General features: G+C 49.4%; 1 long non-coding RNA gene across 1 annotated transcript; it reads left to right on the top strand.

Annotated features, from left to right (window-relative positions):
- The first annotated feature begins 8,671 nt into the window (after positions 1 to 8,671).
- Positions 8,672 to 13,364, top strand: LOC123598822. Its single transcript, XR_006712810.1, has 4 exons — positions 8,672 to 8,985; positions 10,960 to 11,070; positions 11,895 to 12,068; positions 12,252 to 13,364. It is a non-coding gene; the product is annotated as an uncharacterized LOC123598822 (long non-coding RNA).
- The last annotated feature ends 2,563 nt before the right edge of the window (positions 13,365 to 15,927 follow it).

The following is a 15,927-nucleotide window of genomic DNA, read 5'->3' as shown; positions in this document are numbered from 1 at the left end:
GGCTCCTTACCTGCACTTTTACTTTCCTGCCAGTCTGTTTTCCATCTCGCTGCAGAATGCCACTCTGAAATGCAAGTCTGATCGCATCACTCTCCCGCTCAACATTTGTCAGCGATTCTCTATTGCATAAGCAAGGGTTCTTAGCCTGGGCTTCCGAAGATAGGCGAGCCTTGTAATTGCAGTCACAATTTTGTGTGCATGCGATACACGCAGTTTTCTTAGGAGAGGGTCCATAGATTTCATCCAATTTCTGAGGGATCCACCAAGAAAAGGATGAGGACCCTTGGACTCAGGATTAAGTCCAAGCTCCTGAGCCTGGCAGACAAAAGCCAGTAAAGGCTGCAGCTCTCCCACCGCTTCCCTCTTCATACTTTTTTGTTCGAATAATTCCAGGCTCCGGGTGCTTAGAATTTCCCACCTTCCACCATGCTGCTTCTGCACCCCACCCCTTCACTCCTGCTGCTCTTGCTAGCTGGAATGTCCTCCCTCCTTCCTTCTCCTGGCTGCCTCTTGCTCATCCTTAAAGGCTCAGTGAAAGTAGTCCCCTCCCCAAAGAGAGCCTTCCAGAACGCTCACACTGGGCTAAGCACCTCCCTTGTGTTCTTCTCGAATGCCCCGTGCATGGTGCATGACGTAGTAATGATGCTGGCCATGATCTGTTCTAGCCATTGACTCATGCACCTGTCTCCCCGCTGGGCTGTGGGTGCCTTGGAGGCAGAGAGCATGTGCTGCTCACGTCTGCATTTCCTGGATCTCATTCCAGGCCAGGCACAGGATGCGCATTCGAGAAACATTTACGGGACTCAGAGGAACCCCACACAGACCAGTGATGGCGGCTATTGTCTCATCCATTAGCACCTTATTTGCTTGGCCCCCACCATTCTGGGAGACTCTTGCCTCTGCCTGGCCCAGGTAAAGGGCCTGGAGGGAGAGACAGCCTGGCTCCACTCATGACCTTGGGTGAATCACCTCACCTCTCCCTGACCCTCCCTTTCTTCTGTGTCAAATGAAGCTAATAGTTCGGACCCGCCCTGTCCCACCCTGACAGCGCAGACAGATGGGATAATAGGTCTGAAAAGCTTGGGGGAAGGGGCCCGTGCATATGTGGAACACACTCACCGCCCCACACAAGCGGGAAGAGGATGAGTGTGTCAGACTCCAAGGCCAGGCACCGTGAAGAGAGTGCCCTTTGCTTCTGGTGTTCATATGGAAGAAAGAAAATCAGATAAAATCTGATGCCACAGGCTCAGCCCTTTAAACCTCCCCCCAGCTTCCCCCAAAGGTGGTGGCGGGGGGGGGGGGGGGAGTTCCACGTTAATTTTGTCTTCTTGCAAAGAAGAAGCTTGCAGCAAAGAGGAACCCAGAGCAAGAAAGGAGGGGCGGGGAGGCAGTGCTGATAATGAATCGCCTCCGGATAACCGAGAGAGAAGCGAAATACGAATTGGACTTTCTGCTGGCAGCTTGCAATAATCCCACCCTTTGGAATGTGCCTCGAGCCTCCAATTGCTGTCTTTTGGCTTCGATTAAACCCGGAGATAGCTTGCCAAAGTTTGAAACCCACCCGACCCTCACGTGCAGTGTGTGTTTTGAGCTCAACTTGAACTTTATGAGGTGCAAGTTAATTTGCATTTGGCAAAATGCAATTTCCTGTTTCTAAGAAAAAGGGACTTTAAAGATTTATTTAAGAGACACAAATGGCTTCCTGGACATCAAATAGCTCTTACAAAGCAATATTTTAATAAGTTAAGTGTAAATGAATTGGAAACACATGAATCTGATTTCCCTTGAACTGCAGATGGGCTTAACAAATACGGGGGGCGGGAAATGGCTTGGCACGGGGGCGTGGGGGTTTTCTCCATCCAGAAAGTTGCAGAAAGTAGATCAAGATGTTAGACAAACCCGTCCCCGTGGCAGGGCTCCCTTGCCCAGATTGTGTATCTCCCGGACTCTTGCTTTCTCTGTAAACAAAGGGAGGATTCCATACAGGCTCCGCCGGGCAAGTCCCCGTTACCTGCTTTGCTTCCTGCCTCCGCACTGCCAAACCTTCTTCCTTCTGCCTCTCTCTCCCCTCCTTCCCTCTGAAATGCCAGGCTGTGGTTTCCTCCCGCCTCTCCCAAAGCCTCCCGCTTGGGCTCCACCGCGGAGATAATACAGGCACTGGGGCTCGGGTGGGGGCCCCGTGGTGCCCAGTCCTTCTCTCCAGCCTCGGCTGCTCCTATCTGAAGACGTCCCTGCCCAGGGCCTCACCCCCATCTAGGGGACCGTGGAGACGCCCCAGTCACCTGCCCTCCATGTCGCCCCAACCTCTCTCGCCTGAGTCCATCGTTTTATAAGTCAAAGCCTGCCACTGGACTTGAGGTTGGTGGCCAGGGTGCCGTCCCCTCTCTCTAGTGGATGGGGTACTCATTATGGGGCGATGGGCGTATGGGGACACTCTCGGGCAAGGCAGGCTGGAAGGCAGCTGCACACCAGCACATAGAAGGTGGAATCTAACCTGCCGGGAGGTGCAGAAGGCATTCCTGGGGTCCCAGAAAAGGCGGTGATCCTCGGACAGGAAACCAGACGACAAGAATAGGCCCGACATCAGCAAGACTCAGGACTTCAGAATCAGCCTCTCTTTCTTGGCCTGGTGCCCCAGGGCCTTGCATGTGCTCCTGGAGGGTGGACAGAAATCTCTAGACCCGATGACAAGCTGCAGAGGAGGGGCGTGTGCCATGAAGTCTCTCAGAGTCCTCACGGTGAGATGTTGCCGCTCTCCTGGTCTCAGTGGACAGACCTTGAGAACCGACGCTTGTTTATCTCAAGAAACCAGGAGTTCACCTCTGCTTTCAGTCTAGCACCTTCTCTGGCCATGAGAGATCTCGCTCTCTGTCTCGGACCTCAGGCCTACGTTTAAAGGGTCATGTGATTAGGTCAGGCCCACCCAGATACCCTCCCTGTATTAAGGGAGAGTTTGAGGGCACTTAAAGACTCTTGCAAAATCTCTTCACAGCAGGCTCTAGACGGATGTTTGGCTGAAAAATGGAGTTGTGTGTATACCAGATGTCAAGAATCTTAAGGCCCATCTAAAATTCTGCCTGCCCCACTCCTCAAAGAGTAGGAAAAAAAAGAAGGAAGAGGAAGGAAAGGAGGGAGGGATAGAGGGAGGGGAGGAAGGAAGAGAAGGTAGAGAAGAAAGGGAGGGAGAGAGGAAGGGAGAGGGGAGGAAGGAATAAAGTCACCTTGCTAATTTGACGTAGGGCTTCAAAATATTCACGCCCTTTGAGTATTTCAGGCTGGGGAAGCTGAACTAAAGAAAGAATCTGAATGCAGGGGGAAGGAGTCTTATAAATGAAGATGTTCATTGTAGAATCATTTATAATCATGAAGAAATAGAAGTAACATAGATGCAACAATAGATTATAGGGGAAAATATCTATAGTAATGACTTTTACTATGTCATTATTCCATCATAATGACTATGATGGAATGAAATGGAGTGATTTTAAATGATGTCGAAAAAGGTTGGTTATCAGGGCGCCTGGGTGGTTCAGTCGGTTGACCATCTGACTCTTGATTTTGGCTCTGGTCGTGATCCCACACTCCATGCTGAGCCTGGAGCCTGGTTGGGATTCTCTCTCTCTCTCATTCTCTCTCCCTCTCTCTCTCTCTCTCTCTGCCCCTCTCCCCCACTCACGCTCTCTCTCCCCCCAAAAAAAAAACTAAATAAAAAATTTAAAACATTAAAAAAAGATTAAAAAATTTTTAAAGATTGTTTATCAACCAGTAAATGTTTAACGTGACAATGCCTATTAAATATATAAATCCTATATTTAGTATGAGTTTGACTATGTCATGTTTATATATATAAACATATGCGTATCTATATATGCAAACCGCGAGCTAGGTATGCATACAGATAGACACAGGATAAAGAGGGAATACATCACAATGTTAATAGAGATTTTCTCTGGGCACTAGAAAGACTGATGATTTTATTGGCATTGTTTTCTTCATGGTGGTAAAGTGTATAAAACATAAAATTCACCATTTAAGCATTCCAAGTGTAGAGTTCAGTGACATTAAGTACAATTCACGCTGTTGTGCAGCCCTCACCGCCATCCATCTCCAGAACTTTCCAGTTCCCAAAGTGAAAGTTTATGCATGAAGCAATAACTTCCCACTGGCCCCTCCCACAGCCCCTGGCCACCAGCATTCCATTTTCTGTCTCTGTGACTGTGACAACATTACTGTCTCGTGTAAGTGGGATCACACAGTATTTGTCCTTTTTTGTCTGGCTGAGATCAGTCAGCCTTACGTCTCCAAAATGGAGCCATAGTGTAGTATGTGCCATTGAAATGCATCTCTCCTTTCTTTTTTTATGTTTATTTATCCTTGAGACTAGGAGCGTCTGCAGAGAGCGAGGGCGACAGAGGATCTGCGGCAGGCTCCACGCTGACAGCAGAGAGCTCCACATAGGGCTCGAACCCATGAACTGCGAGATCATGACCTGAGCCACCCAGGTGCCCCACAAAGGCTCTCTTTGTAATCAAACATTACTCAGGCTCTTCTGAGCCCTTTACTCGACTGGCCTTACCCTTGGTCTTCGTCCTTGCCGGGAACAGCACCACCTAATCACAGCAAGTGTCCTACGAGTCCCTGGCCTGTTGTCAGCAAGAATCCTGTTCAGTCGTAACCGACTGAAGCCCCCTACCCTGGATGTCTCCTCTTGGTAATTTTCCAGCCCCTCCCCCACCTGCACTCTGCTCCTTGGCTACAAATCCCCATGTGTCTCTGTTGCATTCAGGATCAAGCCCATGTTTTCTCCCCTCTAGCGATGCTGTTGACGCAAATTACAATAGTCCCGAAAAAGTCTCCCTTAGCGTTTTAACGCGTATCAGAATAGTTTTTTCCTGGTCAAAATTAATTTCCTTTTTAAGGCTGAGTAATACTCCTTTGTGTGCATATACCACATTTTGTTTACGCATCCGTCCACTGATGGACATGCGGATTGTTCCCACCTCTTGGCTCGTGTGAGTAACGCTGCCATGAAGACGAACGTGGGCGTGCCAAACGTCTGTCCAGCTCCCCGCTTTCAGTCCCTCTGGTGCATTCCCAGCAGTACAGTTGACGCATCGCATGGTAATTCCGTGTTTAATTTTTTCGAGAGGCCATCACACTATTTTCCACAGCAGCTGCCCTGTCTTACCTTCCCACCAGGAACGCACCAGGTTCCAACTGCCCCACATCCTCTCCAGCACCTCATATTATTATCATCTCCTGTTTCGATTAATTTTTTTCTTAACATTTATTCATTTTTGAGAGACAGAGAGACAGAGCATGAGCAGGGGAAGGGCAGGGAGAGAGAGGGAGACACAGAATCCGAAGCAGGCTCCAGGCTCCAAGCTGTCAGCACAGAGCCCGACGTGGGGCTCGAACTCATGAACCGAGAGATCATGACCTGGGGCCGAACTCAGATGCTTAACCGACTGAGCCACCCAGGCGCCCCACTCCTGTGTTGATAATAGCCATCCTAAAGGCTGTGAAGGAGAACCCACTATGTAGTTCTGATTTGCATTTCCCCAAAAAATACTTACTTTGGCATCTTTTCATGTACTTATGTGCCATCTGAGCATTTCCTTTGGAGAAATACCTAGTCGAACCCTGAGTTCGTTTTTAACCGGGCTGTTTTGTTTTGGTTTGCTTGTTTTGAGTTGTAAAAGTTCTTGGGGCGCCTGGGTGGCGCAGTCGGTTAAGCGTCCGACTTCAGCCAGGTCACGATCTCGCGGTCTGTGAGTTCGAGCCCCGCGTCGGGCTCTGGGCTGATGGCTCAGAGCCTGGAGCCTGTTTCCGATTCTGTGTCTCCCTCTCTCTCTGCCCCTCCCCCGTTCATGCTCTGTCTCTCTCTGTCCCAAAAATAAATAAACGTTGAAAAAAAAATTTAAAAAAAAAAAGTTCTTTAAGGTACTCTGGATATCTACCTCTTGCAGATAGTTTGCAAACGTTTTCTCCGATTCACGGGTTGTTTCCTCACCCTGCTGATAGCATGCTTTGGCACACACAAAATAATTGTGTGCGTGTGCATGTGTGTGTATCCCAAAGTTGCCACAATAAACATGTAGTACTTTCAAAATCGAGGGGAAAACTTTAAAAACTCAATATGATGCTTGTGAAGAGTTTTTCATAATATGAAGAGATACATATGTAACCCTGTCTGGCTAATTGAAACACAAGAAACTCAGTTATAAATACAACTAGATATCCACAAGGAAGAAACATACAAGCCCAGTAGAAAAAGATCAGAAAACAAAACAATGTTGTTGTTTTCTCTTGGTGGCCAGATTATGGGTGAAATGTTTACTCTTTTCCTTTTTCTGTATTTTCTAACTTCCTATAATAAACGTGCATCACCTGTAAACACAGAAGGAGAAAAAATGACACTTAAGAGGGAGGGAAAAAAACATCTGGACTCTCAAGCACCAAATAAATCTTTCGGAAGTACAGAGGAAAGTAAGAATGTGTTTTGGTCCCTTCCCCTGTCCTTAGGGTCTCTCTGCATGATTGCTGTGTTGTGTTGTGTTTGTTCATTTTTGCTTTTTGTTTTTTGGGGTTTTTTTTTGTGGTTTCTGGTTTGGGGCGTTGGTGGTGGTTGTTTTTGGGGGATTTTTGGAACTAGTAGCTGAGTTCTCTTACCCAGTAGGTAGGATCAGGGCAGGGACCTTCCAAATGCCCATCTCGCTCAGAGGCCGGATCTCCAACATGCGTTTTCAGCTCCCGAGCTGGTGAGGCAGATTGGGGAGCGAAAAAATTTTTCAGTTCTATTTCTGAAGATATTGTGACGGCCAACTCCTTCTGCCCTTACGGAAAAGGGAATTTGCGGGTGACACACATTTTTTTGGGGTGAGTTTTGCATTCACTCACCTCAGGGTATAAAACTTGGGCAACATTGTCATATGCTAATCTTCAGAATGAATGAGCAGAAGTAGCCAACTCATCTCAAAGAACTGTAAACGAACAGGGTCTTAATTCATGATTCCGTTACCTCTCCCGCCCCTGCTTTGGGGGAGCCTATGCGTGTCTCTACCCAGGTAGGGTGTGTGTGTGCATGTGGCTCTGTTATAGGACATCGCACACTCTTTATGGAGTCAGAGCCAGCTAGAGGCTGTATTTGACTATGGGGCTACGGGCTTTCTTGAAGACAGGAGCAGTATTTTTTTTTTAAGTTTATTTATTTATTTTGACAGAGGGAGAGGGAGGGGCAGAGAGAAAGGGGGGGGAGAGAGAGAGAGAGAGAGAGAGAGAGAATCCCAAGCAGGCTCTGCACTGTCAGCACAGACCCCAAAGTGGGGCTTGAACTCACAAACCCCAAATCATGACTTGAGCTGAAACCAAGAGTCAGACGCTCAACCAACTGAGCCACCCAGGTGCCCCAGGAGCAGGATTTTTTTTTTTTTTTTAAGCTGGGTGGTACGGGTTCCAGTCTTGAGGTCAGGGCAGTGGCCCCGCTCTGAGAACATCACGTCATTTTCCTGAGGTTCAGTTTCCAGAGAGGAATCCAGAAAACCATTGCTCCCTCACGTAAGTGCCCAGCTGACTCTCCCTTCCTTTAGCTCTTTCAAATCATCGCCACCTCCTGTCCACTAATAACTTCTGTATCAACCGTCCCCTGCCCAGCCTCATGGTTCTTCTAGTACTTTACTGTCACTCCAACATTACACTACACGTTCCTTTGCTTGCTCATTGCTGGTCCATCTCTCCTACAGAAGGCAAGTTCAACGCTGGCGGGTCTTTGTTTCGTTTATTATGCACCCCCTAGGATCTAACACAGCACCTGGCATGTGGTAGGTACTAAGTGTTTACTGCATGATTTAATGAGTGGATTCAATCAGTCTCAACAAATCAGTCATTAAAATAAGTTAGCCTCCACCTCCCTCCCACGTTGAGGATAACGTGAGACTATTTTTATGAACTTCAAAATTCTTTATCGTTGTCAGCTATGGTTCATCTTTGTAAGCCCCCCCCCCCCCACCCAGTGTCCTTAGTGCTCCGTATATAATTGGTGATTAAGAAATCTATCTGGTGAGGGGCGCCTGGGTGGCGCAGTCGGTTAAGCATCCGACTTCAGCCAGGTCACGATCTCGCGGTCCGTGAGTTCGAGCCCCGCGTCAGGGAATGGGCTGATGGCTCAGAGCCTGGAGCCTGTTTCCGGTTCTGTGTCTCCCTCTCTCTCTGCCCCTCCCCCGTTCATGCTCTGTCTCTCTCTGTCCCAAAAATAAATAAACGTTGAAAAAAAAAATTTTTTTTTAAAGAAATCTATCTGGTGAATAGGGGCACCTGGGGGGGCCTGTCGGTTAAGTGTCTGACTCTTGGTCGCGGCTCAGGTCACGATCTCATGGTTCGTGAGATCGAGCCCCGCATCAAGCTCTGTGTTGACAGCATGGAGCCTCCTTGGGATTCTCTCTCTGCCCTCCCCCTCTTGCATTCTTTCTATGTCGCTGTCTCAAAATAAATAAATGCACATTCTTCAAAAATCTGGCGAGTGGATGGCTAAAGTAATCCGTAACGTAGTTACGGTCAGTCAACTCTCGATCATCGGCATTAATGAGCGGGAGGCAAGCGACAGATCATTTGGAACAGAAGCTGCTCTGAAAATCATTGCTGTGGGCTGGAATGTGTCCCGTCGTATTCGTAGCTTGATCTCCCAATAGTGGCCACGGGCCTGGGAGCCAGGGCCGGCTCACTAGCTCCGTGCACCTAATGACTCACTGCTCAGACGTTTGAAGTCCCCTTTGCTGCGTGTTCCAACAAACGTATTCATTTCCTGCTGCCTTTTGAATCCCAGCCTGGCCTGAATGGCTCCACACCGTCCCTTCAGCTCTGATTTACAGGACCTTTTCTCAAAGCCAGAGGCATCCACAGGCGGCCAGAGCCCGGGGCAGGCGCAGAGCACGAAGTTCCCCTGATGAGAAAGGCTGTAAGAGTACATACTGAGAGGACGACAGAACGGTATGTTCCCTTCAGCAAGACTGTGGCTTTTCCCCAGGACCTCCAAGGCCTCCAGCAGAGCAGAAAACTTCCAGGAACCATTTGCTTTCTGCTTTCTTCTTCTTTGACTTATCACAAGTGCAGCCAACAGCTGTCATTTATTTCTGCCGCCTGATTTTGCCACGTTTGTGAATTATCTCATTTAAAGCTCAGCATCGCCCTTCGAGATCAGGAGAGATATTCTCTCTCCTCTTGCAGATGAGGAAGTGAGGTTCAGGCGGGTGAGGCTCCCACCCAGGGTCGCACAGCCGAACGGTGACCCAGGATTAGTCGGCCCCCTTCGCCACTCCTGCCCCTCACATATCATCTCAATAATCAGATTTTACTTTTATTTTTTTAAGTTGACTCCTTTATTTTGAGAGAGAGAGAGAGAGAGAGGTCACAAGCATGAGCAGGAGAGGGGCAGAGAGAGGGAGAGAGAGAGAATCCCAAGCAGGCTCCGCACTGTCAGCACAGAGCCCAACGTGGGGCTCGAACTCAGGAACCTCGAGATCATAACCTGAGCCAAAACCAAGAGTTGGATCCTCAACCAACTGGACCCCCCAGGTGCCCCTCAGATTTTACCTTTAAGTAGGTCTTTTCCCCTATATCCACTGAATTCTTTAAGGTGGTCTATTAGCATTCAGGAGCACGTTTCTGATGTACGAGTGAAGACCAATGAGAAAATGGGATTCCGTATACTACAATTTGGTAGAAAGTTAAAGGGCAGGCTTACCACCCTGATTATGTTTTGCTCGGGCCAATGTTAATGTTAGTTTGTCCATCTGATCAGTAAGTATTTGAGTACCTGCTCTGTGCCCAGCATCGGGGGTACAGCGCTGAACAAAACAGGTCCATCACCCCCTCCATGGGTCTTATGCTCGACCCACTGATAGAGGCAGTGGTTAGGAAAATATGGAGTAGGTTAGTTGGAAATATGAAAAATAAAGTAGGGCAGGGGAGTGGGGAGCACAGAAGTGGTGGAAATATCCAAGGAAGAATTGGTTGATAAGGTGGTATTTGAGAAAAGATCTGAAAAAAGTGAGGGAGTGAGCCATATAGATACTGGCCGAAAGAGCAGTCCTGGTGGAGACGATAACAGGCTCAAAGGTCCTGGGGCAGAAATGCGTCCAGAGTGTTGAAGAGACAGCAAGAAGGCTACGGTGGCAAGAGAGAGTGAGCAGGTGAGGAGTGAGGTCTGAGAGGTTAAGACCAGGGGCGCCCGGGTGGCGCAGTCGGTTGAGCGTCCAACTTCAGCCAGGTCACGATCTCGCGGTCCGTGAGTTCGAGCCCCGCGTCAGGCTCTGGGCTGATGGCTCGGAGCCTGGAGCCTGTTTCCGATTCTGTGTCTCCCTCTCTCTCTGCCCCTCCCCCGTTCATGCTCTGTCTCTCTCTGTCTCAAAAATAAATAAAAAACTTAAAAAAAAAAAAAAAAAAAAAGACCAGAGGGTTAGATCATACTGGGCAGGGTGCATGGAGAGCAGTCAGTGTGTCAGGAACCAGGTTGAGAAAAGAGTCCTGGCCGCATCGGCACAGCCAACATGACACGCCTATTCTCTTGCCCAAGACAATCCCATGGTTACATGTTCTTATTGAAGCTAAGTCACTGCAACCTTCACCCCGGTGTGTCCTTCAAAAATACACTTGAGCCTGTTGATATTTCTAAACCCTACTCCCTATATACTGCATTACCAATGCAGTGCCTAAACAACTATATCCCGATGTTGTCAATTGTCTGATAACTGTGCTCCAATCTCACACTATGAACTGCGGGTCCTAAAATCCCTGTGTCAAAACCCTCACCTGCAATGTGATGGTATTTGGAGATGAGGCCTTTGAGAGACGATTGGGTCATGAGAGTGCGGACCCCCAGATGGAATTCGCGCCTTTAGAAGAAAAGAAAGAGAAAGATCTCTCTCTCTCTCTCTCTCTCTCTCACCATGGCCATGCACCAAGGAAAGACCATGTGAGGACACAGAACGCAGCCCTCCGAAACCCAGGAAGAGAAACTTCATCCGAACCTGACCATGCTGCCAGCCTGATCTCAGACTTCCAGCCTCCAGAGCGGTGAGAAAAATAAGCCTCTCAGTCTGGCGTATGGTATTTTTTACAGCAGCCCGAGCCGGCTGAGACAATTGGCTGCCTTTGAAATTCTGCGCATTTTATTTCATGTATTTCAAAACATCCTGAGATGGGATCTGTGGGCTTCGCTGTACTTCCAGAGGGTTCCAGGGCACAATAAAGTTTAAGAAGCCCTCTCATGGCGTCCTTTGAGTCACTAGGAGAACAAGCATTTTTATTACTGCTGGGAAAGGGGGCCACCGCAGGGGTAAGCTGCATGTGTTTGTCAACAGGACAAGTTGTTTGTGTTTGTCAACAGGACAAGCTGCATGTGTTTGTCAACAGGACAAGTCACTCGGGAGAGTGACTCCCGAGTTGAGAGTACGTTCTGAGCAAGAGTGAGGAGGCCGCTTAGCAAACTGTTGCAAGCCTCTAAGCAACGGATGACGGTGGCTTCGTTTAGGGTGGTGTTTTTATTTTTCCCAGTTTAAACAGAAATTACTTAATGAGGGGCTGACAAGGCCATGGGTGATAAGTGACCAAGAGATTAAAGCCTACAGAGACCAGGGAGAGGTGACTGCAGAAGGTGGCCAAGAAGGAGACAGCGATCAGAGCAGAGTAGCTGGGTACTTATTTCTATAAATGGTCTTCCTTTCATCATTAGGACCTTATAAAACCCATTTATGGGGCAGCCCAATGTGGACAAATGAGACCATGGAATTAGCAGTAATGAATCGCAATTAAATCCAGTCTGAGTATCTGGCCACACCCCTCCCTCTCCCAACTCCCCACCCCCTCTCCTCCTGCTCCCTGAACCCCACCCATCACAGGAGGCCAACCCTTCCTGATACGATCAGGCTCTTTTCAAACCAACTGAACACGTACAGAACAGCAGCACACTCAGCGAGGTACAGCTGGGGATCAAAGCCCGGGGTCCTGTCCAGCTGGGAAGGGACGCAGACTCACAACCGGCTACAGAGCTCCCTCAAAGAAGTATTGTGGAAGTAAGTGCCAAGCAGCCTAGGGTTCAGGGGGAGGGGAGGAAGCACTGTTGGGCAGGGCGACCCGGGGGTGTCCACTGCCAGCAGGAGCTCTGCTTGACCCTGGAGGGATGAACCTTCCGGAAGCTTCCTCCAAGCAAGGAAGCCGTCTCACTCACCTTTGTCACTCCCATGCCGTCTTTGCAGCTGCTGCCCAGGGAAGGCAGGTCATGGGAGACAGCAGACCTTCCCAGTGAGGGTAACGATGTGACCAGAGACAGTGAAGCACACAGACATTCAGACGACCAGGCCACTACGTACACGGTTTATGTCAGCAAATTCTAGCCCATGGTCCAAATCCAGTCTGCTGTCTGCCGTACAACCCACAAACTAAGGATGGGTTTTACGTTTTTATAGGGTTGAAAACAAGAGTCAAAAGAAGGTTCATCTTAATTATTTTCATTTTAATTTTGAAATTCAATGTCAGTGTCCGTAACATTTTGTTGGAACATAGCCATGCCCATTCATTTATATATTGTCTGTGGTTGCTTTGGTGTTACAACAGCAGAATTGAGTAGTTGTTACAGAAACCATCTGGCCCACAAAAGCTAAAATATTTACGATCCAGCCCTTCACAGAAGATGTTGGCCAACCCCTGCTGTGTGTGGATGGCTCTCCCTCGAATTGTACAGTGCACAACCTATACCACCGAACACGGCAGCCTTGGCCCAAGATTGGAGTCCAGGGTCCTGGTTGGTAGCCACATTATGCTCTTTTTGCCTAAGCCCATACCTAAGCCCATACCAAGGCATGCAACTGAAGCATGCCTTCTTCCTCATCTGGTATTTTGGACACACGGCTCAAACTGCCAGGAACTCTCCTGCAAGTCATTACGGCAAAGGATTCCCTCTCATCATTCAAGTCACAGCTCAGATGGCCTTTCTTGAAAAGAGCTTTCCCTCCTCATTCACTCGGGGCCCCGACTCATCTTCTTCTCACCATTTATCGTTATCTGAGATGACCTTGGGTGTGCATTTGTGAACCTGCGATGGCCGTAGTCCCCACTGGCAGTCAAGCTCCAACAAAGAACTGAGTCTCGCCACTGCGGTGCCTCCAGCACCTAGAACAGTCCCCGTCACACAACAAGAGCTCAACCAATATTTCCCAAATAAATTTTAACACTCTATGCTGCTAGAAAGATTTACAATACCCATGGACAAGAGAGCGTTCATTATGTTATTCTCTATTTTTGCATGTGTTTGGAATTTTTCTTAAGAGAAAAGTTTTCTAAAAAAACATTCTGTAGAGGGGCGCCTGGGTGGCTCCGTCGGTTAAGCATCCGACTCTTCGCTTCGGCTCAGATCATGGTCTCACGGTTCACGAGTTCGAGCTCCACATCAGGCTCTGCGTCGACAGAGCGGGGCTTGCTTGGGATTCTGTCGCACTCTCTCTTTCTCTCTCTCTCTCTCTCTTCTCCTTCCCCGCTTGCTCCCTATCTCTCAAAATAAAAATAAACAGTTAGAAAAATTAACAGATAAAAATAAAGAGAATTCTGTACGTAGCCAAATAAAAACATTTCAAACCAAAACCAAACAAACAAGCAGAAGCTAGGAGTCGATGCCATGGCAACTCAGACTCATGCCACACCTGCTCTCCCGCGTCTTCTGCTAAAACTTGAAACTGGGTTTCTTTTCATAGAAAAAAAAACTGTGATAGGCAGAACTCTTTCAATTACAAGTGTCAAACCCTACATTCAGACTCCTATACGAGAAACAAAACAAAATTTATGGCTCACAAGGCAGGAAAGTGCCTTCAGGCACAGTGGGATCTAGGGCCACGGTCTCTCTCAGAGCTGCTGGGCTGGCCTTGCCTCCCTCTCAGAAAGGCTCTGTGCTGCTACGAGCTCTCCTGGCCCTAGAGGGATGGGCCCTGTTGCTCCTGCAAGGACCCCCAGAAAGCCCCGAGGACTCTGATTGGCCTGGTGTGGGTCACACGCCCTTCTGGAACAGATTACTGGGGTCAAGAAGGTGGAGTCCCCTGGCTGGCCTGGCACAGAGTGATGGCTGCAGTCTCTCCGACCCAAAACTCATCACCTGAGCAGAAACGCTGTGGAACAGTACGGGGAGGGTTCCCCCAAAGAGAGGGGTGCTGGGACACACACAGGACACACACATATGATAGGACTTGATGCTGGAACCTGGCTTCTGAGCCTAGAGCAGAGAGGGACAGAGGTGACGAAACTAGCTCTGAGGGCAGGGCCAGGCAGGTGGGGTCTCGTTCACAGAGTGTAGAGTCCAGGAGATGTCCTTCAGTCATTGCTGGATGTCAGTAGGTTACTCTGGACAAAAACAAGGCCACTGGACCGCTCGGAACCAAGAAAGCTTCAGTCCTCAGAATGAAGCCAGCAGCAGGGGTTGTGTGGGGAGGCAGAAGCTCTGACTCAGGGTCAGCCCCAGTGCCCAGGACCGTCTCTTACGTTGTCGTATCCAGGGCTGTCGCCACACTGAAGGAAGGATCAGACAGGTGACCAGCACAGACATCGTCTCGCCTGCCTGGGTTCAGGACGTGGAAGTCAGCTGCCACGGGGCCCCAGGACACTGTGCAGTGTGTCCCTGGGGACAGTCGGGGCGGGACATGGGGGAGCTTAAGACGGATGCGTGGTCAGATAGGACATGATGGGGGGGAGGGGCTTAAACCATACAGGAGAGAGACAGAAACCGTAAGAAAGCAGGAAACTGGGGCTCAAATTTACCTCCATCCTGCCTCCCTGTTCATGATTGGCTTCTCCCTCAAGGAGCAGGTGGAGGTGTCTTCCACACAAAGAGGCTTGTTTTCTCATCTGCAGGAAAGGCAGGGAATGTGCCTAGGGGGGTGGCTGTATGGGGCAAGGGACAGAGTTCATGTAACGCCATCAGCACAATGCGTGGCCCAGAGTAAGCATTCAATAAGCGGTTATTTTCCAGTGGTCACGGTATGAAGGGGCAGATGAATTCATTCACAGATCGCTACCCGGCACCCTTCAAAGTGACACATCCCTCTTCCTTATACAAAGACGAGTTCCTCTTATTATTTTTCTAGTTAACAAAAAAAAAAAAAATCCAATTTAAGCAAACTCTCCATCAGCCTCTTGTTGCATCCTGTGCAAACGGCTTCCTTAATTAAAAGATCTTAATCACAGCACAGCTTTTCCCATAGAGCTTTCCAAGAGGAGGCAGGACCTGCCACAGTGGGTCTTGCCAGGCATCCAGGGCAGTGAGTCACACACCTCTGCAGGCGCCTTGGAAAATCCAGAGCGTGAGGCTCGCCCTTCCCCGGTCTCACCCCCTCTTCCTAGCATCACCCCTCCCCCGCCCCCCCCCCCCCAACAATCTTCCTTCTGGTTGAGATTCACACTCTCTTCTCCATCACGCCCTTGGCCCCTCTGTCTTGGCCTGTCACACCCACTGGCCACCCCACACTCCGTGTTGCCTCACTCTCTTCCTCTTCCAGTAGGTTCTTCGAGTTGAGGCAGGTGACAGGGGCTGCTTCCTCAGCCTTTGGACTTGTTTACTATGGCGGCTCCTTTGCATACCAACACGTCTCCTGGTGGATAACTGCATCCTTGGAGAGCAGGCGGGCTTCCCTGGGGGTGGGGGGGGTTCCCTACATCCCGCTCCTCCAAGCCTTGTCGGTTGCCTCTGTCGAGATGTAAATGGCCCCCCGTTTCCCTCCCCTTTGATCACGGTGATGAGGAGGAGGAGGAAGAGGAGGAGGTAGATGATGACCACTAGGACCTCCCAACTCATGTGGGACTCCCTCCCACCCCTAGCATCTGAGGACCTTACCATGCACGAACACCGAGCCCCAGATGGCTCGTGCCTGGGTGGCAGTTCTCAGAGAGCCC

This window comes from Leopardus geoffroyi, chromosome C1 (genome assembly GCF_018350155.1).
Source record: "Leopardus geoffroyi isolate Oge1 chromosome C1, O.geoffroyi_Oge1_pat1.0, whole genome shotgun sequence".
Lineage (NCBI taxonomy): Eukaryota > Metazoa > Chordata > Mammalia > Carnivora > Felidae > Leopardus > Leopardus geoffroyi.
Note: the sequence above shows the minus strand (reverse complement) of the source record. Positions and strands in the feature narration are given on the sequence as shown.